At 40.8% G+C, this 24773-nt stretch overlaps 1 protein-coding gene across 1 annotated transcript in view; it reads right to left on the bottom strand.

The window, feature by feature from the left end:
• Positions 1–24773, bottom strand: part of LOC123586573 (serine/arginine repetitive matrix protein 1-like) — a 118368-nt gene that overhangs the window by 60123 nt on the left and 33472 nt on the right. The window contains exon 7 of the mRNA XM_045455805.1: positions 17492–17677. The gene's annotated coding sequence lies outside the window, so the exon portion shown is untranslated. The remainder of the gene's footprint in view (positions 1–17491; positions 17678–24773) is intronic.

Raw genomic sequence — 24773 nt, 5'->3', positions numbered from 1 at the left:
CTCTCTCTGCCTCTGCCCCTCTCCCCTACTCATGCCCTCTCTCTCTTTCTCTAAAATTTAAATAAATAAATAAATAAATAAATAAATAAATAAATAAATAAAATTTGGATTATAAAGAAATGGGGGTACATAATAAGGAAATTTGGAAACTTCTGGTCAAGATCAAGTCAGCTGCCTTGCCCTCTGTGAGCCCCACAAGGCCTCCAAAGCACCTCATATAGTGGTTCTCAAATTTTAGTGCAGATTACAGGGGTTTCATCCCTAGATATATTGACTCAGTAGATCTGTGGCAGGATCCAAGAATCTGTATTTTTAACAAACAACCAGGTAATTCTGCTGCAAATGGCCTCAGGGGAAACACTACCTAACAAGGCTGCAGGGTACTAGAGGATCATACCTTCCTCCAACCGTCACCTTTCAGATACTTCAATGTCATTTTGAGAACCAAGGGAATAAAAGTTCTAGGTAAGAATGAGTGCACACTGGTTATGAGCTTAATGCCTTGAAGAAAAAATATATACTGATAATAATAGTAACAATAATAGAATCAGCTACCATTTATTGAGCACCCACTTAGTATTAGATTATTTCTAATCATCACAATAATCCCACAAAGTTGCTATCAAAAGCCTAATTTGACAGAAGAGGAAATGGGTCTCACCAGGATTAAGCAAGTTACTCAAGATTTTCCTTTCCTTTTCCTTAAAGTTTTGAGGCCTAGAAGAAGAAATTTCTTTACAATTTCCCAAGAACCCACTGTCCCATTTGTGTGGGGGGCAATTAGGTTTATGATCTTGATGCTTTACCCACATTTAAATTCACATGCTTCAAAGGTTGCTGAGAATCACATTTCTGGTTTCTTCATTGCTAGTCACTATCTTGGCTTTCTTCATGTAAATGATCATCTTCTGTCACATTAAAGCACTAATCACATCACTACGTCATTGAGTGTAAACATTCTCTTATGAGCTTGGAAAAGTCCACAGAGAGTTTATCTATACTCTACCGTATAATCTACCCACAAAGGTTAATTAAAGATGATGACTCTTTTAAATATATACACTCAAATATTTATGAAGAATTTCACTTCTCATGCCCTCAACTTCCATCTTTAAAACGAAAGGTTTGGGCTAAACACTTGCTCAAATCCTTCCATTCTAAATGTTTAAAAAAAGGATAATTTGGGGTGCCTGGGTGGCTCAGTTGGTTGAGCATCCAACTCTTGATTTCAGCTCAGGTCATGCCTTAAGATTCTCTCTCTCTCCCTTTACCCCTCCCTCACCGCTCACGCTCATGCTCTCTCTCTCTCTCAAAAAAAAAAAAAAAAAGGCTAATTTACCAGTGCTTTCAGCAATGCATAATAGTCATTTATTTAAAAGGTTTCTCCTAGGGGCGCCAGGGTGGCTCAGTCGGTTAAGCGTCCGACTTCAGCTCAGGTCACGATCTCGCAGTCCGTGGGTTCGAGCCCTGCGTCGGGCTCTGGGCTGATGGCTCAGAGCCTGGAGCCTGCTTCCAATTCTGTGTCTCCCTCTCTCTCTGCCCCTCCCCTGTTCATGCTCTGTCTCTCTCTGTCTCAAAAATAAATAAACGTTAAAAAAAAAAAATTTTGGGGCGCCTGGGTGGCGCAGTCGGTTAAGCATCCGACTTCAGCCAGGTCACGATCTCGCGGTCCGTGAGTTCGAGCCCCGCGTCGGGCTCTGGGCTGATGGCTCAGAGCCTGGAGCCTGTTTCCGATTCTGTGTCTCCCTCTCTCTCTGCCCCTCCCCCGTTCATGCTTTGTCTCTCTCTGTCCCAAAAATAAAAAAAAAAAAAAAATTTTAAAGGTTTCTCCTAGGGGTGCCTGGGTGGCTCAGTCGGTTGAGTGTCTGACTTTGGCCCAGGTCCTGATCTTGCAGTCTGTGAGTTCAAGCCCCACGTCAGGCTCCGTGGTGACAGCTTGGAGTCTGGAGCCTGCTTTGGATTCTGTGTCTCCCTCTCTCTCTGCCTCTCTCTATCTCTCTCTCTCAAAAATAAACACTAAAAAAAATTTTTTTAATAAAAAATAAAAAAATAAAAGGCTTCTAATTTCAGTGCCATAGCCACCTCCTACCTTCCACGTCTTCCAATGTAGACTCGTTTCCTTTCCATGTTAAGGCAAGTTAGTCAGTCACCCTTGGGAAATCCATACTATCCCCAACTACAGTGGCTGTTAGAGGTATGAAGAAATGAAGCAACTCAGTGGTACCATGACTCTGTAAATCTCAAAAGTCCAATTCCAAAAGCAACACTAATTACAGTCCTACCTTCTCTCTCAGATTGCTCACTTTGAGGGCACCTAGCTGCCTTATCATTAAGACACTCAAGTAGGCCCACAGGCAGGTTGAAGGCAAAATGGAAGGATCTGAAACCCCCAAACAATAGCCATGTGAATAAGCCATGTTGAGCCAATGATGCACAATCTTGGAAGTAGACCCTGGAGCCCTCAGTCAAGCCTAAAGATGACTGTAGCTCTGACTGACCCTTATTCTGCAACCTCATGTGAGATCCTAAGTCAGAAATACCCAGCTAAGCCATTCCCAAATTCCTGTCCCTCAGAAATCATGTGAGATAATAATGTTCATTGTACTCAGCTTCCACACACACAACAGCAATAACACTTCTAGGATTTGCCCCTGAAATAAGAGTACCCAAACCACTCCCTCAGAAATTTGCCCTGGAAGGAAATCTGACCTGGACACCAAAACAATGCTTTATAATTGTATTTTGTTGACTCCTTCTCCTATTCCATTAACCCCCAAATGGTTATCAAGAATTAACATACCTCTTCCTTGTCACTGCCCTCCTGGATCTAATCAGGAGGGTAATGGTAAGTGCTGGGGCAGCAGGGAATGTGGTCTTTAACCATTAATTCATTGTTAAGTGTTGGCCCCCCATATCAAATCATTCTGACTCTGATCTATTACCAAGCTTATATTAAAGTGGCCTACATCTACATGGAATCTACCCACAATAAAAGACAATATGACCACTGATCTCCAGTCTCTAGGACATTCTTAGAGTCTACAAGGAACTTATATTGGCCTATGTGGTCTGTTGGCTGGACATTCATGTTATTGGGCCATCGTCTCTATCCTATTCTAATTTACACAAACAGGTGCCAAAGATGAACCATGTTATTTAATTTTGGCCTGAAAGGAAGCAAAAAGGATTCTAATCATTCAAGCAAGGAATTTGTGAATCTTTGGACCTCACTGATACCTCTTTGTGACTGTAAATATGACCATTAATTTATTTGGCTGCTCCAGAATGCCAGCGTAATAAGATAAAAATCAGCCTGTTTTTACTTGCTCCATATGGGCCTGGGGGCATATGCTCACCACAGAGCTCATTCTCAGACTTCAAAGCAAATTCTATTGTGAAGAAGTGATGTATTCGGAACTGAAGAATGAAGCTAAATATACGCTAGTACATAATAATGGTTGAAAAGACTTTTTTTTTAAACCTCCTTGTCTATGTTTTGCAAATCACAGGTTTTTAGTTTGAAATGCATGCTGCCCACATGAAATGACCCAGATACAATTTAGTAGCCCTTTTGATAGGGGATTCTTCTATTTTACTGTCCTTCATCTTAAACAATCTGAAATGAGTTTCAAAAATATGAGCATTCAGTGATTCATTATCATTTAATTTCATTAACAAAAGGCAGCGTATGGAATGACTTTTGTTATTTTTAGATTTTAAATTTTTTAATGTTTATTTATTTTTGAGAGAGAGAGAGACAGAGTGTGAGTGGGGGAGGGACAGACAGAGAGGGAGACACAGAATCCGAAGCAGGCTCCGGGCTTTGAGCTGTCAGCACAGAGCCTGACACAAGGGCTCAAACCCATGAACCATGAGATCATGACCTGAGCCGAGGTCCAACGCTCAACCTACTGAGCCACCCAGGTGACCCTGTTCTTAAATTTTAATGGTTGTTTCTTTATACCATAACACTTCCTTAATTGCTGGAAATGCAACATAGAGAAGCTGGGTTGCCTTCCTTTATCAACCTATTGGCACCCATCCACACCATTCCAAACAGCTTCAGGTTGAACCATTCTGCCACTAACTTAACTATGGGACACTGAGCCTCAGTTTCCCCAACTTTGCAAGTTTTGGGCCACATGGTGTTTAAGTTTCCTTTCTGTGGTAATATTCTGTAATGCCTCCCCAAAATGATTTTTAAAGAAAAGCTTGTGAAAAATTAACCCTTAAAATTACAGTTACAAAACTTAAGTAGAATAAAAACAGTCTAACCCAAGACACTTCTAGATAACCTTCCAACATGTCCTTTGATTGTCTGTGTCCTTTCAGAGAACACAGTCTCTTCCTTCCACCCTCTGGATCTCCTACTCTCCAAGGAAGGGCTTTCTCCCCAATGGGTTCCTTGATTGAACAAATTTCAGGATGAACAGCTGAAAAAAAAGAACACTATAGCACTGCAATCATTTATTATAGGAGTTTCTAATCTGTTCACGACCATCCTAGAAGAACCATGAAAACAGAAGTGAACAGTTGTACATCTCTGGTTCCTATATATGTCATCCTCCTCTATTCGTCAAATATCTTCCCCTCCTTTGAAAATGTGACCATGTTGGGGCGCCTGGGTGGCGCAGTCGGTTAAACGTCCGACTTCAGCCAGGTCATGATCTCGCGGTCCGTGAGTTCGAGCCCCGCGTCAGGCTCTGGGCTGATGGCTCAGAGCCTGGAGCCTGTTTCCGATTCTGTGTCTCCCTCTCTCTCTGCCCCTCCCCCGTTCATGCTCTGTCTCTCTCTGTCCCAAAAATAAAAAAAAAGAAAAAAAAGAAAAAAAAAAAGAAAATGTGACCATGTGAACCCTATTCTAGCTTGCTGTCCTATTCATCAGAGGTCACAACTGACCATCTGCAGACTTTATTCAGCCTACAGACATGTTTTCTTCATCCTCCACATTCTAGAAGGACCAACCATCCCAGTTTGCCCAGAACTCTCCCCATTTTAACACTCAAAGACCCATGTTCCAGGAGACAGCTCAGTCTCAGACAAACCAGGATGATTGGTCACCCAATTAAAAATGTTGGCCCATCAGGGCACTGGGTGGCTCAGTCGATTAAACGTCCGTCTCTTGATTTCAGCTTAGGTCATGATCTCACACTTCATGAGATCGAGCCCCGCACCAGACTCTGTGCTGACAGTATGGATCCTGCTTGGGATTCTCTCTCTCCCTCTCTCTCTCTCTCTGCCCCTTCCCCACTTGTGCACATGCACATGTGCTCTTTCTCTCTCTCGCTCTCAAAATAAAAAAATAAACCTATAAAAAAACAAAAACAAATATGTTGGCCCAAGAAGTTTAGGGTTTTTAAGTTGCCAATATGCAGATGTCAGGTGGTTTCTCAGAAAAATCAAGACTTCTGGCTTCTCTTTAAAAAATGAAATGCCCTCTTTCATGGCAACAGTCAACAGGAGTTGAGTAACTGCTTCCCCATTAGATAAGTCATGTTATTTTTAGGGTCCCACAGGCCTTGGCACTCCACACTACTCCCCCTGAATGAGGCTGAACACCAGCCATTCATTATTACCCTTACTTGGGCTGTTGTTTTCCTTATGGTAAATTAGCAAGTGAAATGTTCCCTATATCTATGTGTCTCTCAGAAGGAACAAAATGAAAGATCTACCAACAGGAGAAAACATTTTTGTGTGTGGAAGTGAAGAATATTCCCACTGGTTAATAGACATGGCCCTCACACCCAGTACACAGCCAACTGGACCCTCTAGTCATTGAAGTCTGGACACACATAATAGGTCCTGTCATTTCTAGTTGATGGCTGGGGTTTACTCAGGAATTTGGCAGTATTTTCCAATGTGCTCAGGCTGCCAGCACCCCGGAAAACATTATTAAACCATGTCTTAAGTACTTGATCCTTTGTGACAGGAACTCAATTTCTGTCGTTGCTTCTGCCTCATATAAAAATCAGATAAACCTTATTTTCCTCTCCAGAGATTTCTTGAGTTTCAGCCTCTCTAATTAATTTCTGTGCTTCATTAATCTTGAAGTCATCAAGGACTCTAGGCAAACACATATAACCTAGGGCTGGCAATCAATTTTAATATTTGTTCACATGGGAATATTTATAAAATGGTCATCTCCTACTTGAAACAAAAAAGGAAATCTTTACATTCTCATCTGTATTTGCGGGAAGTTAATCCTCATCTATAAATCCTGAACAAGGAACTAACCTGGAGAAAGCGGAGATTCTCAGCTTCACACAGGCAGGGATGGCGCGCCCCTTTTTTGGCTCATCATTTTAATCCCAGCAAACAATACATGCCTGGCCCATAGTAAGCACTAGAGCAGCATTAATGGAATAAATGAATAAATGTGTGAGTGAATAAATAAATGTTGCAGAAGAAAGAATAAGCTTTGGACTTAGGGAGATACACAGTCAAATCCCAGTTTGCCATCCCAGCTCTGCCTGTTTATAGCCAGGTGTCTTTAATTAAGCAATTTCTCTGAGCCTCAGTGTCCACATTGGCACAACAGAAATAATATCTACACCTCAAAGGGAAGCTCTGGGGATTAAGTCAGTGTTCAAGACCTAGTATACAGAAGGTACTCAAAAAGAGGGGTGCCTGGGTAGCTCAGTCGGTTAAGCGTCCGACTTCTGTTCAGGTCATGATCTCACAATCCGTGGGTTTGAGCCCCATGTCAGGCTCTGTGCTGACAGCTCAGAGCCTGGATCCTGCTTCGGATTCTGTCTCCCTCTCTCTCTGCCCCTCCCCGGCTTACATTCTCTCTCTCCTCTCTCTCTCTCTCTCAAAAATAAAAAACATTAAAAAAAATTTTTTTTAAAGTACTTCACAAAGAAAATGAAAGGAGAGAATGGAAGAAATTCTTAAGCTATCTTTAAGTGTGAAGTACTTAAAAGGAAGAATTTAAAAGTTGCAGACTTTTAAGTTTCCTAAATGTGATAAAATCATTCTTAAAAGCATATTCTAAACTTTTGCTCAGGTTTTTCTGTATCTCTGCATTTTTAGTTGAGCAAGGGCTCCCTAGTTATCACTTCATACCGATTCTATTTAAAGTTAGAGTTTTAAGCATGTAAAACAGATAAATCAACAGCACCTATCACTGCAATGAGGCTTTCTTTAACTACTGGAAAGCATGCAGGTGTAAAGTTAAGAATAAAAAGAATTTGTGGGTTTTTATTCTTCTAATAAAATGAATTCAATAATGCATATATATATTCACTGCATTGTATGAGATGGTTAATGTACACAATATATTTTATAAAAATAGATTCATTCAAATAAACACACCCTTATGGATTGCAAATAAAAAAAAAAAATTAAGTAATGGATTTCTTGCTTAGCCAACACCAAAATTGCCAGTCTGAGATTCTGTGTAATTTAAGCCTTTTCTATGACTTGGGATTAACCACTGCCCTAAGCTGGAAATAAATGTACATGGCCAGCTTTGAAAAACACAGCTGAGCAATCTCACGTTTTTTGAGCTGTAAGGTATAAACAGTTCAGCCCTCCAGGAGATCTCAGATCATGGCTTTATTGAGCTTGGTTTGTCTGAGACTGATGCTTTAGGACTGTGATGCTATTCACAGTAGCAAACATGCTACCGCATCTTTGGGGAAAAGTAATTATTTCTGAAGTTGTATGAACACTACCCATTAGTACCATGTACAAAAGACTCTCAACTATTTGGCCGTTTTTTAGTGTGACCTTATTGCCTGGCAGGTACAAACTTGAAGATTCACTGACTTTGTTATCACTCGTCTCTCCACCCTACCTTACCACCACACCTGGGTTATAGGTCAGCTGGCCCTCAACGTTGACTTGCACCTCCTTCCAAAGTGCCTTCTTGTGTTTCTGAGACTGGAAAGTGAAAAGCCACATCTCCCAGACCGCCCAGCAGCCAAAGTTTTAGTTCTAATTCGTTCCACTAATCAGAAGTACTGGCACAAGAGCTGGAAGATCAAGTGAGCTGGAGCACAAGCTTTGGCCGTTTTGCTCTTTCTTTTGGCCGAGCTGAGGTGGCCATATCTGGTTTTTCTGGGGCAATTTCCTGATCGTGACAGCTCCTGATAGTGCTGACCTTCTTCTCATGCTAGCTTTGTGATCCTGACAGTGATGGCTCGGTCTCAGAGCCAGCAGCTGGCACCTCAGCTTCCTGGTGCAGTGGGAAAGAGGTCTCCTGAACAAAGAGCAGTCTCTCCGTTGGTGGTCCAGGCAGTGCGTGGCTTTCCAGGTTGTTCTTAAAAGCTCAACCTGGAGGCTGTTTCTTCAGCCCTCTCAGGGATTCTGTAAGCCACATACTGTAGTTAATCCCTTTCTGCTTAAGCCAGCTAAAATGGATTCTATTCTTTGCAACTGAACCCTGACAGACACAACCCTTAACTCCTAACTACTGAGAATCTCTTCTGTGCTGAAATTGCTTGGGAGATAGGATTATTCATTCAATCAGCACACAAACTATGGGCCTGAAACTGTTCTAATTATGGGACTGCCATGATAAATAAGGCAGATAAGGTTGAGGGCTCAGAGAGCATTCTTTTAAGAGAGAAAGACATTGGGGCGCCTGGGTGGCGCAGTCGGTTAAGCGTCCGACTTCAGCCAGGTCACGATCTCGCGGTCCGTGAGTTCGAGCCCCGCGTCGGGCTCTGGGCTGATGGCTCAGAGCCTGGAGCCTATTTCCGATTCTGTGTCTCCCTCTCTCTCTGCCCCTCCCCCGTTCATGCTCTGTCTCTCTCTGTCCCAAAAATAAATAAACGTTGAAAAAAAAAATTAAAAAAAAAAAGAGAGAAAGACAGAAATTCACCATGTAAACAAAGAATAATTCAAAATATGTGAAACGAACAATTTCAGATATAAATGTAATGAAGAAACGAAATCACAGTAACATGATAAACTCTGCAGGCAGGGAGAGTCATGTTGGGTAGGGTGATCAGGGAAGGCCTCTTTGAGCAAGAGACATTTGAGTAGGAACCTGAGTAACAAGCTGGGGTCTACCCTGTGATGACTTGTGGATAGAGCTTTCCAGAAGCAGGAACTGAAAGAAAAAGACAGGAAGGTGAGAATGAGCTCAGGATGAACAAAAGGCAGAAGAAAGGGTATGACTATAGCTTAATGAGGACAGAGAGACAGGACAGGAGCCCATCTCATTTATTCATTCATTCATTAAATATTTGCTAAGCAGTTACTATGCACAGGGCTCTAATCGAATTACTGCAGTGAACAACAGAGACACAAATTCCTGTTCTCCTGGAGGTTATATTCTAATGGTGGAAAAGGAAGGTAAATAAACAGGTAAAACATATATTGTATTAGATCAGTGTTTCTCAACCAGGGATGACTTTGCTCCCTAGGAGATACTCAGCAATGTCTGGAGATAATTTTGGTGGTCACAACTGGGGAGGGAAAAAAAAGGGTTACTAGTATTTAGTGAGTAAGAAGCCAAGGATGCTGCTAAATATCCTACAAAGCACAGAGTAATCCCCAATAACAAAGAATTATGCCAAAATGTCAACAGTGCCAAGGTGGAGAAACCCTGTATTATGTGGTGACAAGAATTATGGAAAAAAAGGTAGAGAAAGGTGATAGGGAAAATCAGGGGCAGGGCATAGGAGGGCAGGGCACAGAGGCAGTTCAGGGAAGAATGCAATAAGAATATAACATTTGAACAAAAACCTGAAGGAGGCAAGGCAGTGTGCTGTGAGGATATCTACAGAAAGAACATCGCAGGACAGGAAAGAGCAAATGCAAGGGCCTCTGGAACAAACACGTTTGGCAAACCCTGGGTAGCAAGGAGAGTGATATGGCCTAGTGAGCCATGGAAGAGAAGCAGAGATGAAATTGAAAAGGCTACCAGGGCCCTGAGTTTCTGCTTGTGCTCTGAGCGATCAAGAATCAATTACTAACTCAGATCAGTTAAAGAGCTTTGGGCGGAGCAGTGACACAATTTCTGACTTCTGACTTCGTCTGCAACTGGATCACACTGGCTGCTGTTTGGGAAATGATTCATAAGTGAACAAGGGCAGACAGCAGGGAGACCAATTAGGTCACATTTAGTGGATTGCGACAGAAAGAGAGGCGTAAGGATGACAAGGAAACTGTAGCATGAGCAAGCGGAAGGTCTGAGTCGCTGCGTACTGTGATGGGGAGAGTGGGGGGTGGGGAGCAATTGGGGAGGTGGGGGAGATCAGGCATTCTGTGTTGGACATGTTGAGTCTGAGATACCTACTAGAAATCCAAATGAGAATGTCACCCACAGTAGAATATGAGTCTGGATTTTGGGAGAGAAGCCTGAGCAGGATATGTAAATCTATTGGAATCAATGAATAGACGGTACCTAAAGCCACAGGTATACAAATCACTAAGGAACTGAGTATGGAGAGAAGTCTGAGGACTGGAGAGCTAAGCAGGGCCCAGGTAATGCAGAATATTTATCAAACTGCTACATATATATGGTCCAATATTTTGCTAGAAAAGACAAGTCATCATTTTAAATAGGAATCCTGCTTATAAAATGTATTTTTGTTTAACCTTAATATTATCATCTTTCAAATCAGTTCTCAAAAGTAGATAATTGGTGCTATAAATTCCTTAAGAAAAGCCTAAAAACACGACATTTAAAGTGACAATATCATAGGTTACTGAAATTGTTAAAGAATTCCATATTTAGACCATAAAAACCACCTAATCTGAATCCGAAATATTAGGAATGGCAAAACTGAGGCCCCACAAGCCAGATCATTAACTAGTGTGACTTTAGAGTGCCATTTGCCCAAAGTCACATGGCTAATTAGGGGCACAACCAGAATAAGTAGCTTAATCTATTTCTTATTCCTACGCTCTTCCCACTTTGCCAGGCTGAGAAGTCAACTCAAAATAAAAAAGAAACTCCTCTGGAATAGTATCAGGGAAGAAATTTGATTTGTTTGCAAATATTTCATATTCAACAAACTCGTCCTATAAACAGCCCATAGCATGAAGCAATGCACCTCTGTATCTGTAGAAGAATAAGAATCTATCTTGTGCACTGAACTCAACAACGAAACACTAACCCTATTTGGGAAGGCAAAATAAGCCCTCTGGCAACTAGCCCTGTTGCCCTAGCAGCTAGGAGGAAGGTAAGGAAGTGAGTCAACATGGGGATGTGAGTTGGTTAGCCCAAGATTTTGTTCCTACCCTGCAATAAACAAGCCAACATTGAGAAAGCTGGTATTTACCCTTGATGGGCCATCCCATGGGTGCTGTTGGTGCAACAGTAAGAGAATTAAAAGTGTCTCTGTGCTTTGCCTACTCTCCTTTCCATTATTGTCTCAAATAACACTCACAAATATATACATTTATTTCCATGGAACGAAGCAAAGTGGATTGCTATGGCTCCATTAGACACAAAGGAATAGAAACATCAGAAGGGGAAGTGAGCTGGCCCAATCACCTTATGAGTCAGTGGTGGAAGAGACAGCATTCTATCCTGAAGGTTAGCCACTGACCATATCCCTCCTCTGTTCTCAGTAAGCAAACCCAGAGAGACATAGCAGAGCTGGGTCTGGACTAGCCCAGGGAAGGGGGAGATGAAAAAAAGAGCTTACTTTCAGGCAGTGAGTAACCCAAATAGCACACCCAGGGAATGCAAATCAAAAACCCTCAGATTTCAAACCTCTGCTGTGTATGCCAAGGCTCTCCCTCTTAGATGATCTTTGGATTCTATAGGACAAAATCTGGGCTACTTGCTTTTTTTGTTCCTTTTAAAAAAAGTTCCCTTAAAAAAAGTCTCCTCTGGACATTTTTTCAAAATAAGTCTGGTTTAAAGTTGCTTTCTGGAATTCTATTTACTTCCTCCATTCAGTAGAAGATCACTCTGGGGACAGGAAATCTGATCTAGTAGGAACCTTCTGTTGAAAAAGAGAACTACTAACATCTTTGAAAAATCAAAGGGTGCAATAATACATTCCCAAAGCAAATCCTTTAATGGAAAAGTCCCTACTGCTGTCTTCTGGGAAATAGAGTCCTTAAGCAAGTAATCTGAATTCTACTGCATTATTTCTCCATGTGATAGAATTTTGCTTATTTTCTAGGCCATTCTTGGAGAAGTCTTTTCACATTTTACTCACACTTTAAGGCTAAGCTCACATGCAATCTCTTCTCTGAAATTTCCCTGACTATTCCTTTCAGGCAAAGTGTATCTGTGCCTAAATTCTTCCACTAGACTGGAATGTCCTTAAAGCCAGGATTCTATTCTTTATTCAATCCTGTACTCTCTCTATAGTATCTAGCATGTACTTTTGCACAAAAGTAGGGAAATCTAGAAGGAAAAGTTTACTTGCCAACCACACTGAAGGGGATATTGCTAAAAGATTTTAAATATGTGAGTGGAAAATGTAAATATGCCCAGAAAGGCTACTACCAAAATGGGTACTTTTAAATACATTGCATGTCATGATAGGTGGTCAAGTAGAAAGTGGATGATAACACTTGAGAGATGCTATCGAGGCGTTCTTAGGGCAGATGGGGAGGTAGATCAGATGACCTTTAAAGCCTTTCCAACTCTAGATTTCAAAATGATTTGTTATTTATTTATTTATTTATTTATTTTATTTTAGAGAGAGAGCACAAGTAGGGGAGAGGGGTAGGGGGAGGGAGAGAGAGAGAGAGAGAGAGAGAGAGAATCTATATTAATATTTTTTTTAATGTTTATGTATTCTTGGGAGAGAGGAGGACAGAGTGCAAGCGGGGAAGGGGCAGAGAGAGAGGGAGACAAAGAATCCGAAACAGACTCCAGGCTCTGAGCTGTCAGCACAAAGCTCGATGTGGGGCTCAAACTCAGGAACCGTGAGATCATCACCTGAGTTGAAGTCAGATGCTTAATGAACCGACTGAGCCACCCAGACGCCCCTAAGAGAGAATCTTAAGCAGGCTCCATGCTCAGTGTGGAGCCTGACACAGGCCTCAGTTCCATGACCCTGGGACCATGACCTGAGCCGAAATCAAGAGCCAGACACTCAACTGACTGAGCCACCCAGGTGCCCCTTCAAAATGATTTTTAAAAGGTTTTGCCTTAACTGAATATTACTACTTAACTATTGCCTCCATGGACGCTACTTCTACAGCAAGCAACTCTTGAAGCTTTTCCAAACAGCCTGATTAAAACACCCGGTTTGGGGCGCCTGGGTGGCGCAGTCGGTTAAGCGTCCGACTTCAGCCAGGTCACGATCTCGCGGTCCGTGAGTTCGAGCCCCGCGTCGGGCTCTGGGCTGATGGCTCAGAGCCTAGAGCCTGTTTCCGATTCTGTGTCTCCCTCTCTCTCTGCCCCTCCCCCGTTCATGCTCTGTCTCTCTCTGTCCCAAAAATAAATAAACGTTGAAAAAAAAAACAAAAAAAAAAAAAACAAAACACCCGGTTTATAGCTTCTAAGGAATGCATCCTAGGAACCTCCTAACTTTGATGTAATCCCATCCTCACTTCACTTGGTCATCACAGAGGCCCATGGTTCAGGAAGTTTACAGAGTGGTTGGAACCTAGACCCTTTAACTCTCAACCCCAGATTCAGGAATTCAAGTTTATGTGCCACTTTTGTACTCACTTGCTGGGTGTCCTTGATCTCTGCAAGTGTAAGTCAGATCCAGAAGCGAGTCTAAGAATGATTATCCCAATATTTACCATTGCTGCTCTTTCTCCATCTTGTCAGTGAGGAATACTGAATGGACTTTGGTTATCACCATTCTTGCCCAATAAGTGCCAGATTAATGGCACAGAGAAAAGGTGGAAACATGCTCCTCAAATATCCCACACTTCCTGCTGATTAGTGCTCTTTAAGGTAACATCACTGTCTGGAAATATGCACAAAATACTGTTGAAAGAGACTATGCCTAACACTATGGAGTAAGTGGGATTTCAGACATCAGTGGGGTTTGGAGACTAAGTTAGCAAGAGTACTTCACTACTGTCTGTCTGTCTACCAACCTGTCTACATTCTAATCACAGCATGTATCACAATAATGTTGGTCCCTATGTGTCTTAAAAGCAAATTTATATAAAGCAAACAGCTGAAGGGATGCAAATTAATCAGGACCCAAATAGCAATATTATAATATGGTAAGCTATTTCTTTATCCTAATTTTTTTTTCTAATTTGAAAGAAAAACTTATAAAGCAAAAAATACCATAACAGACCTGTCACATGTTTCTTTTTACCAATCTACTTCACAATGTAAGTCTTTTTGTAAGATAAATACAACTTTCCCCAGCTAGAGGTTATTATTGTCAATATAAGGATAAATAAACACCTCCACAGTAAATCCCAAAGTATAATTATCACAAATTACTTAAAGTAATTTCAGTTAGTGGAAAAACAAGTTCTCCATTTGAAAATGATCTGTGATGTTTTCAAGAGCTTCTGTGGCCTCAGTGGGAAAATAGGATCTGCCTGAGTATCTGTGGAAGTAGTAACAGTCCAAAACAATCAAACGACCTCCTATGGTAAACAATGCAACAAATAAGAGCAAGACCATTACTGCTTGTAAAGACTTCTAAAAAGACTTCTCCCGTGATATCATCGTCAAACACCAGAAGATATGATGTTGATGCACTGCTTATATATGAATATAATGAAAAAGCATATCCTAAAAGGGTTGTAATGAATATAGCAAATGGCTGAAACCCTGTTATGAGGAGTAAAGATTTATGTATATATGTATATATGAATGTTTTTATTCATTCATTCCTTCATTCATTTATTTATTTTCTGTATATTTCCAAACCCTCCTTGATTTCCCTGTAAATACCAGCTTTAGGCTTCTATAGCATAGCACATGGTGGTTCTTTATTAAATAATTGTCAGGTTGAATTTAAATCAAATATCTACCAAATCTGGTTAATCAAACACTACGAATTCACTCTTATGCTGACCTAAAATGAAAGACGTCAGGCATCTCACCTCAATTGCTATAAACCTGGTGAATTTATTCTGAGACAGATGACCAGAATCAGATGAGTTACGGGACCCTCAATAATTCATTGTGAGGCTATAAAGGAGGAATCCCATCCCTTCATTTTCCCGATGAAAATCACTGACCACAGCATGGAAAAATCCCAAACTCAGCACCTCTGCTTTCTTTAACCAGTCTTGCTGGCGTCCTGGCAGACCAATTTGGAAACCATGATTAATCCTCTGGTAAACAGAAAATAGGCTCTGGAGCCAAGAGAAGCCAAACCTGAATCACTCTCTGGAGACTCTACCCTTAGCCCATTTAACTCTACCTCCTCCTCCAGGAGCTGGCTAACTTGCCTGGTAATTTTTAGCAAACAGAAAGGTCTTTCCTTGGTGACAGAAGAGCCCAATGAAACAGAGATGAAAGTGTCCCTGTCACTGACCACGAGTTGGTATAACCCACATATATGCAACGGTTACCATGTCCTGTATGGTTCAAATGAAATTGGCTGGAACCCCAAGCTACATGGAATGGAAGACCCAATATCCTGCCCAATTTCTCCTGGGGTTGGGGGGAAGGAGGACAAGGTACCTAGATGGCTCTGACTTAATTTGGTCTGCCATCCACCTCACCACCACAGAAGAGCTACCATTGCCGTTGCCTCATGCTAGACATGACCCTGCTTCATTCACACACACCCCTCACTTTATGTGCCTTCCCAAATATCACTGACTCAAGGCTCTCGATATAACTAACTTTTATGGAAGATTCAAGGCAATGGAGAAGACTTACATGGAAGCACCAAAAATAATTTAAAAGTGAAAATAGAGGCAACTGAGTGGCTCAGTCAGTTAAGCTTCCGACTTTAGCTCAGGTCTTGAGCTCATGGCCCGTGAATTGGAGCCCCGGGTCAGGCTCTGTGCTGACAGTTCGGAGCCTGGAGCCTGCTTCAGATTCTGTGCCTTCCTCTCTCTCTGACCCTTCCCCACTCACGCTCTGTCTCTGTCTCTCAAAAATGAATAAATGTCAAAAAAATTAAGTAAAAATTAAATAGCTCTGTTCTTAAAAGCCCTTCAACCACCCTCATCCCAGAAGTTTCTTACCTGGGGTCCTTTCTCCTCAGCCTCTGGCCTCTGCTCTCGCTTTCTCTTCTCTACTTCCTCCCTCCCCTTCTTTCTCCTGCTAGCCCCTTCCCCTAAATTCTGTCCCTTTATTATGTAAGTGTTACTTTGATTTCCCTGTCTATTTGCAGACTTTGTCTTCATCTTGTCCTAAGAAGAACTTTATGAGCAGGTATTCAAATACATTTATACACACCTACACACTTGGATGAGCACACATGCATGCGCACACACACACACCTGTGATACTCAGAAAATACAAGAGCTGGGCTAGAAGTTCCCAGGAGCTATGTCTATAGAACTAGGAGAACTTAACAGAAAGAAAGATAGGTTTTTAAGTTGTGTTTTAATTTTTTGGTAGGAGTATGGCCTTTCCCTTACTTTTCTAGGGTGTACTGCTCACTGGAAATATTAAAGATTCTTGACTGCTATGTAACTCTGAAGCCCGGTGGGCAAGCCAGCTCCTATTATGCAGCACACAGACCCTGAGCTTCTGACAGCTCAGGTTATGGCTTCCCCCAGGTCCACATGCTGTTGCAGCATCTACACTTTTGCTCACTCACTCTCACCCCGGCCACACACACACACACACACACACGCGCGCGCGCGCGCACACACATGCACACACCTATTGCCTCCTGGAATGCTTTTCCACATTTCACCTCTCTGAATCAGATCCATTCTTCAAAGTTTTTCTGCATAAAGTCTCCCAGATCGTGGCCTCTGAGTTTATTCTTTCTCTGACTACTCATTTCATTTGCATAGGTATTCCTCCCTATTAGTGACTTGCATTCTCTGAGGGCAAGGACTTTTGTCCAGCCCTTTCTACAAAGACCCATATTAACTAGCACCATTGTAGACATGCAAAAGATGCTTAGCAAGTGGTCGATGGAATTAAACAGACCACAAGACCTTTGAACCACAGTGTAATTAACCATCGCATAATCAACCACAAATATTAACACACCTTTTTGAGGAAACCCAGATCCATGGAAATAGCACTGTACAGCAGATTTTAGCAGTTGCTAATCTCAAATCTAATAGTTACCCTTTTGGTGACCCTGAGTCAGTCATTTAACTTTTGTGAGCATCATTTTTTTTCTTATTTGTAAAATAAGAAAAAAACACCTGTGCGGCCAAGCTCCCCTAGTAGCTGTTAAGGATTAAATGTAAATACAGTGTCCCCCCTTATCTATAGGGGATATGTTCTAAAACCCCCAGTGGATGCCTGAAACGATGAATAATACCTAACCCTATATATACTATGTTTTCCTCTACATGCCCACCTATAATAAAGTTTAATTCCTAAATTAGGCACAGTACGAGATTAACAACAATAACAATAAAATAGAGCAGTTATAACAACATGTAACAAAAGTTATGTAAAAGTGCCCTCTCTCAAAATATCTTCTTGTACTGTACTCACCTTTCTTGTGATGACGGAGAGGATAAAATGCCTCCAGGATGAGATGAAGCGAAGCGAAGTGAACAGTGAACCACGCAGACGCAGGTGTTGTGATGTAAAGTTAGGCTACTATTCACCTTCCAATGATTCGTCAGGAGGAGGATCATCGGATTCCCGACCGCTGTTGCCGGCAATGGCTCATGGAAACTGTGGAAGCAAAACCGCGGATAAGGCGGGATTACTATATATATGAAAAAAAAAAAAAAAATATATATATATATATATATACACGCACACACAAAAATATATATGTATACGAAAAAAATATATATATATGAAAATAAATATATATATGAAAGTGATCTGAGAAGCATTGTGCGCAAGAGAAATAAGTTATTACAAGTATTACGATGTCCCAGGTATTATAAAAAAGAGCTCTAAATTTTTATCAAGTAGCATAGATTACAGATAGAAAATCTTCTCATATTTATTCTGAAGTGTTTCCCGTAAATAAACAGGAATACCTACTTTCCAAGAGCATTTTTTTATCCGTAAAGGAAGATTTATTACAGCTCTGTAATGTCATGCACATCTTACCTATAAGCAAAATATCTCCTGGTTGTTTTTTTTTTCTTCCGCCCAACAGGATTTGTTTCATTTCCTGCAGGATTAGCTATCACAAGAAAATCAAGGTATGTAAAGGCCATCTTGAATGCTAACATTATGAAAATTATTACACATTAACACTCAATAACAAACTGTTAGGAAAATGTTTTAGGTGTGGCAAATTTTACTAAACACAAAAGAATAACTAGTTTTAGAATTTTAAAATAATAGCAAGCATATTTTCTTATTATAAGAATTTAGTGAATTTTTAAGTACCTTATCCTACAGTCTTTTCTTATTTGAGTGTGTATTAGTTCCTGTGGCTGCTGTAACAAATTACCACAAACCTGGTAGCCTAAAACAACAGAAATTTGTTGTCTTACTGTTCTAGACACCAGACATTTGAGAACCATTTTGTCAAGCTGAAATCAAAGTGTCATCAAAGCCATCCTGGCCCCCCATCCACAGGCTCTGAGGGAGAGTCCATTTTTGGTCTGCCAGCATCTGTATGGCTGTAGGCATTCCTTCACTCCTGGCTCCTTCACTCCAGTGTCTGCCTCCTGGGCACATAGCAGCCTCCTCTTCTGCCTAATATAACTGTCTCTGTCTTATGAGGATACTTGTGATGGCATTGATGTCCCACTCAGATAATCCAGGATAATCTCTTGTCTCAAGATCTTTAATCACATCTGCAAAGACCCTTTTTTTCCAGATAAGGTAATATTTACAGGTGCTAGGGATTAGAACGTGGATCTTTTTGGGGTGCCATGTTCAGCCTAGCACACAGTTCTCAAACTTCAGCATTTATCAAATCATCTAGGAGGCTTGTTAAAACACATATTGCTGAAACCCACTTCCAGAGTTTCTGTTCAGTAAGTGGGGGGTGGGGCCTAAGATTTTGAATTATTAGCAAATTCCCAGGTGATGCTGCTACTGCTGCTGGTGGTCCCAAGCTCACACTCTGAGAACCACTAACTTAACTAGGTCCCACTTGCTATCTAATGCTTGAAAAATTATCTTCTTGTTTAATTTCCCCACCTCAAGCTGTATGTCATCAACTTTTCATAGGCCCTCTGTACATATTCTAACATCACAGATGTTGGCAATAACAGCACAGCTGACACCTGTTTCTCTTAGATACTGCCATGCTTTCTTCTATTAGGGTTCTGCAGTGAGACATATCCAGAGATCAAATTTTTTCTTCCATGGACTCATTTGGTGCTCCCATTGGTTTCAATGAGAGAAAGCATAGGATTTAACAACACACACTCCTTAGTGCAGCAGTCAAGGGGCTCCATAATATGACTTTAAGTCATGCCTCCCACTAGATTACTTGCAGGTCCCCAAGCACCTTCTGCACACCTCTCCCAAGTGGGAGACTTCCACATGTGGTTTCAGCCAGAAAAAGTATCTGCTCATCACCTATCCAAAGTTCCATCTATGTTTATCAGACCTCTGATCCTCCATGAGGTCCAAACCAACTACCTAGCCTTTTCTGTTCAAATCAACCTGGTCTCTCCCTCTGCACAGAACTTTCTATAGCACTTCCTTTGCTTTTGGTGGTAACACTATTCTCTTTTGAATCCATGATTACCTAAGCACGTTTTAATCCCTCCATGTCTTATAAACTTCTTAAGGGCAAAGATTATTTCTTGTCCGTTTTTATTTCTTTTGTGGCACCTAGTACAGTGATAAGTGTTTGTACAATTAGCAACAGAATTTTGTTTGCTGTTTCGCCCTTCCTATCTGCTCTAACCTCTTTGCAGTTAAAAGGTACACAGGTGCAGAAGTTGTGTTTTGCTTTGGTGACCCCATACCACACTTCTTTGGGGGAACTGCTCCTACTTCATCCCAACTGTGTGGTTCTGATACTGATTGCTAATCACAGTACCCCATCACATAACGCAGACTACTCCCTACCTTTCCCACAGACATGAGCCCCTTTCTCAGGATTTTTTAACTAAGGTCTAGAGAAATGAGGTTTCTCCTTTCAGGGAGAGAAGCTGGGGGATATGTCAGGCTTGTGAGGAAAGCAGGCTTGAGAGAATGAGATTAGCATACAAAGAGATATAATGGTGTGTAAAGGGAGATCTGAGTCCTTGTGCCATCAAATCCCCAGGCAGGCTCTGTGGTTCCTGCCTCTCTGGCAGTTAGTTATATTATATGAGCGGATATGGTTGCGATTTTGTCTACTCTGGTCCAAGTTAGAGTCTGTCACTTGCAGCCAAGAGTCCCGACTACTCTGAAAGGCAGAAGAACTCATAATCCTTTAGTAATTCGTGCGAGAAAAGCAATACCTCCACTGTCCTGATCAGAATTTCTAACTCCCTGTGTATATTACACCACACACTGACCTTGAAGACATTAGGTATAATGGAAAACTATATATAAGTAATTGTTGTGAACCCAAGGCAGTAGAAAAATAAAAACAGAAAAGTCCAACTCTTTCCCTTCAGGAGAAATTTTCACAGGAATCTTGGTGAGGGAGGCCAATATTCTTGGTTTTACGTTGGATAATTTTAAAAGATAAAAGCCAGAGAGGTCACATAGCCTGGTTCTCTCTTTCAAGAAACTTAGATCTAATAGAAGAGGGAGACATATAAACAAATTAAAAACAAAGTATATGAATACTGGGGTAAGAGTACAGACAATGTGCACCATGGGGCACAAAGGAGTGGGTATTTCAAGCTGGAGGCATAAGAGAGAAAGGACTGACTTTATGGAGGTAGCAATTCTTGTACTCTGTTCCTCAGGGTGAAGACAGCCTTATAACATCAAACTTGTTCTTGCTAAACTTCTGTTCCTTCACGTGAATAGCATTTATCATTCAGTCAACAAGCATTTATAAGATACCTATACAGGTGAGTATATAGGTGAGTTAAGTAAGACAAGGATCCTTTTCTCAAGAAGCTCATTATAGAAAGAGACAGAAAACATCAACTTTTAAAGTACAACATGGTTAGAAGATAAAATGATAGGGTGCCTAGGATTTTCTTCCCCCAAAATGGAAAATGGATGGGGGATAGGAAGGGGGTGGGGGAAGTGATGAAATAAGGCTCACCATGAGATGATAATTGTTGAAATGAGGTGTGGTGGCTTTGCAATGTGTCAACTTGGCTAGACTGAACTTCATTTCCCAGAATTCTCTTCCCTCTGTGTTTCTGGTTAGGATGACCCACAGGAACCATTCTTGTGTGGAATACGGGGAAGGGAAGTAAAGCTGCAGTTATTTTTATAGCCATACATATTGTCATTTATCTGCTCGTTCACCAGATAAGCATGAGACAGTGGATAGGCCTGCATCTGTTCCACCTACTCCCTCCAGTTTCTCCAACTCCAGAGCAAGGTGCATGTATCTAGCTCTGTGATGAAGAGACCCGAGTTCAGTAGGACACCCACACTACCAAGGTCAGAGGCAAGATGAGTTTCAGTCCATCTCCACCTTCCCAGCTCCATCTTGTTCTTGCTTTCCTCCACTTTACACCCATCTTCCCCTCCTCACTGCCTGCCCTGGGCACTTCAAATTCCAGCCTTACAAACACCCATTTAACCAGGTCCCACTATTGCACGATTGCATATGTACAAGCATACACACATATATATGTACACAGGTATCCCCCACTTTTGAAAGTGTATGTAATGCCACTTTGCTTTGACAAAAGACCTACATTAGTACCTATTTTTCCTAACCAAAAGAAATTCTAAGAGGATTTTTGCTTTTACAAAAAAAAAAGGCAAAAGGCAAAAATAATGTTCAGGGTTTGTTTTTCAGGGAGCCATTACAGAGGCAGTGTGCACCACAAGCAGCGAGAGCGGCACCGCTAAGCTCCTTCCCTGGGGAACCACACTCAGCATCAAGCTGCCATAGCTTTGAACTGTGTCTGTGAGCATCTGTGATTTCTCTTGATTTTATTTTGTGCATCCTTTGGCAAGATGTGGCTAAGGTATCAGAAAAGCCTAAGAGGGGTTATTTTTTTAGGTCTGGGAACACTCAAAAATTTTTCCACATAAATTCATGGCAACTGCTTTTTTGCTTTATACACCATTTTGGTTTGTGAATGGCTTCATAGGAATTCTACTTTTGAATTGCTGGGGAAACCTGTGTTTAGAAACACACACACACACACACACACACACACACACACATCCTATTGGTTCTCCTTTACTTATTGAACTCTGATATACTGGGTGATTAGTACATTGTGTTTATTATCTTATTCTCAATTTTTTGGCTATGTTTGAAAATTTCCCCATTAGTATTTTACATCTCTATGGAAGAATTGAGTGATAGGATGTGTACCAGATGCAGTAGAGGTATGTGAGCACAGCCATCTCAGGCATGGAGGAAGGAGCACAAGGGTCCTTCTCACTGGCCAATCTCCTTGTTTGCTTCTTGCCTCATCAGTCCCTCCTTATGTTCTTTCCTGGCTAAATGCAAATCAGCTTAATCTCCCTAACCCTTCTCTCTAAGAATCCACCCCCAAATTTCAACCAGCCTGCCTGTAGCATAATTCTTAATTCTCCATAAATATCTCTGTCCTCTTACTGGATTTCCAAACCCTCATTTCTAACTCCAAAGCTAATCCTTCTGACTTCCAGTCTCTCTTGGTCATTCATCCTGGTCCCTAAACACAAAAACCAGAGCTGTCTTAGACACCACCTCTCTTCGATACGGTCTTTGGCCATATCCTGCCAATTTATTTCCACTGATCATATGTTCTAGGTATCATAATAGTTTCTCTTCTCTTCATTATCTTACCCTTTCTCATCATTCCTTTATTCATTCCACAGTGGTTTTCTAAGGACCTATTATGTAGAAAATCTTGAGATAGATTGAGGGAGGAAATATATCCTTATCCTGTATCATTGCTTTAAAATTTACAGTGTGTTTCATTACTTATAGAATAAAACTCAAGCTCTTGGACTTCAAGGTCATCTAAAATCTGCCTCTGTCTGTGGGAGATGTGACTTCTCCTGGGGTGAAAAAACTGCCCAAGAGTCTTTGAGGAAACACTGTTTCCAGAACAAGAGCCTCCTTGGAGATCAGGCTGGGAGAATGTTTGTCTTCCTGCACCATTCTGAGTCTGGCTGAGAGTTAAGAGAACACAGCTTTTAATTTCTTTCTATGTTAAAAAACAAAACAAAACAAAACAAAAAAAAAACCCCACACAACTGTAATTATACACATGATATGTATTCTCTTTTCCTAATTTCAAAAATACAAAGAAGCAAAAAGAATAAAACAACAGTGACCGACACCACCACCACCCAGAAATAACCACTTTTTGTGTTTTGGTGAGCCTTCTTCAAGAATATTTATAGCTTTCATTTATAATACTTTATAAAAATTTATAGCTTTAATTTGGATAACACTGTACAGACTATTTTCTAACCCATATATTTCATTTAACAATTTGTTGGAGCACATTTCTATGTCAATAAATATATTTCTCATCTATCATTTTTAAAGGTGGCATGCTATTCTATTATATGGACATAACAATCTACATACACACTTTCCTTTGGGGGGGCATTTAGGTTATTCTGATTTTTTTTCTACAACAAAAAGCTTTGCAATAAACATCCTTATAGATGAATCTTTTTCTGCATCCTCAATGTTGTCCTTAAGATAAGTTTCTAAAAGTAGAATTTCTGGATCAAAGGGAATATGTATTTTAAGGGTTTTTATATAAGACCATGTCTTTTTCTGAGGATCATTTAAAACACTTATATAGTATTTCAGCAACATGCCAATGATATAAGGAGTCTGAATGTGGCAGAACTATACCTAAGATGCCCTTAATCACTCACTCTCTAAGGATATTAGAAGTTAGGTTAATTAATTCTTTTGTACAATATATATTACCCTAATAGATTGAAAGACAAGAGTTTAATTTATGTGTAGGTGATATACTCTTAAAGAATTTTACTCACCATTTCATAATATTACTTAATTTTGCTTAGAGTTTGTTAAATAGACATTTGGGTTGCTATTGGTTTGTTGTTTTTTTTAAGTAGACATCTTCGGTTTTAGCATAATGAGATAGTAATAAGTTTGTGATGAGATGTATGGCAGAAAGCTTTCACTCTACCCTTTTATAACAATAGAACTTACCTACCCAACTAAGAGCTCTTTTACTCACCTCTCTTGCAGCTAAGTATGGCCATGTGATTAAGTTCTGGCTAATGATATATGTGCCCTCCCTCTGCCCTTCTTTGCTTCCCACTGGTTGGAATGCAGATATGTGACAAGGTACGAGGGCAGCCATATCAGACCACAAGATGGAAGTATTATGTTGATGATGACAGAGTAACTAGTCCCTTGCACCGTGAAACTGCCAACTCAGCCCTAGTCTACTTAAGCTTGACTATTTTGGGAGAAAGAAACAAATTTCTATCTTGTTTGAGACCATTATTTTGACCTTTGATTTAGCTGCTGACCTCGTGTCCTGACACAGACAGTAGATTTAGGGACCTTGACTATTTTCATTGCCTACTACCAAAAGAGTCCAACTGACAGATTCAAATTGTAATGATGACTTTTTTAGGTTAAGGGACAAGGAATATTGTTAATAACCAGTAAGCAAAAGCCAAAATATTTTGCCAGAGAAATATTTGTAAACTCACCATCTAATGAGCTTTTCCTTTGAATCAAAAATCCAGTTACATAAAGTAATTATTTGGCTTATTGCCTTTT

This window comes from Leopardus geoffroyi, chromosome C3, assembly GCF_018350155.1.
Source record: "Leopardus geoffroyi isolate Oge1 chromosome C3, O.geoffroyi_Oge1_pat1.0, whole genome shotgun sequence".
Classification (NCBI taxonomy): Eukaryota; Metazoa; Chordata; class Mammalia; order Carnivora; family Felidae; genus Leopardus; species Leopardus geoffroyi.
This window is presented reverse-complemented; position numbering and strand designations above follow the sequence as displayed.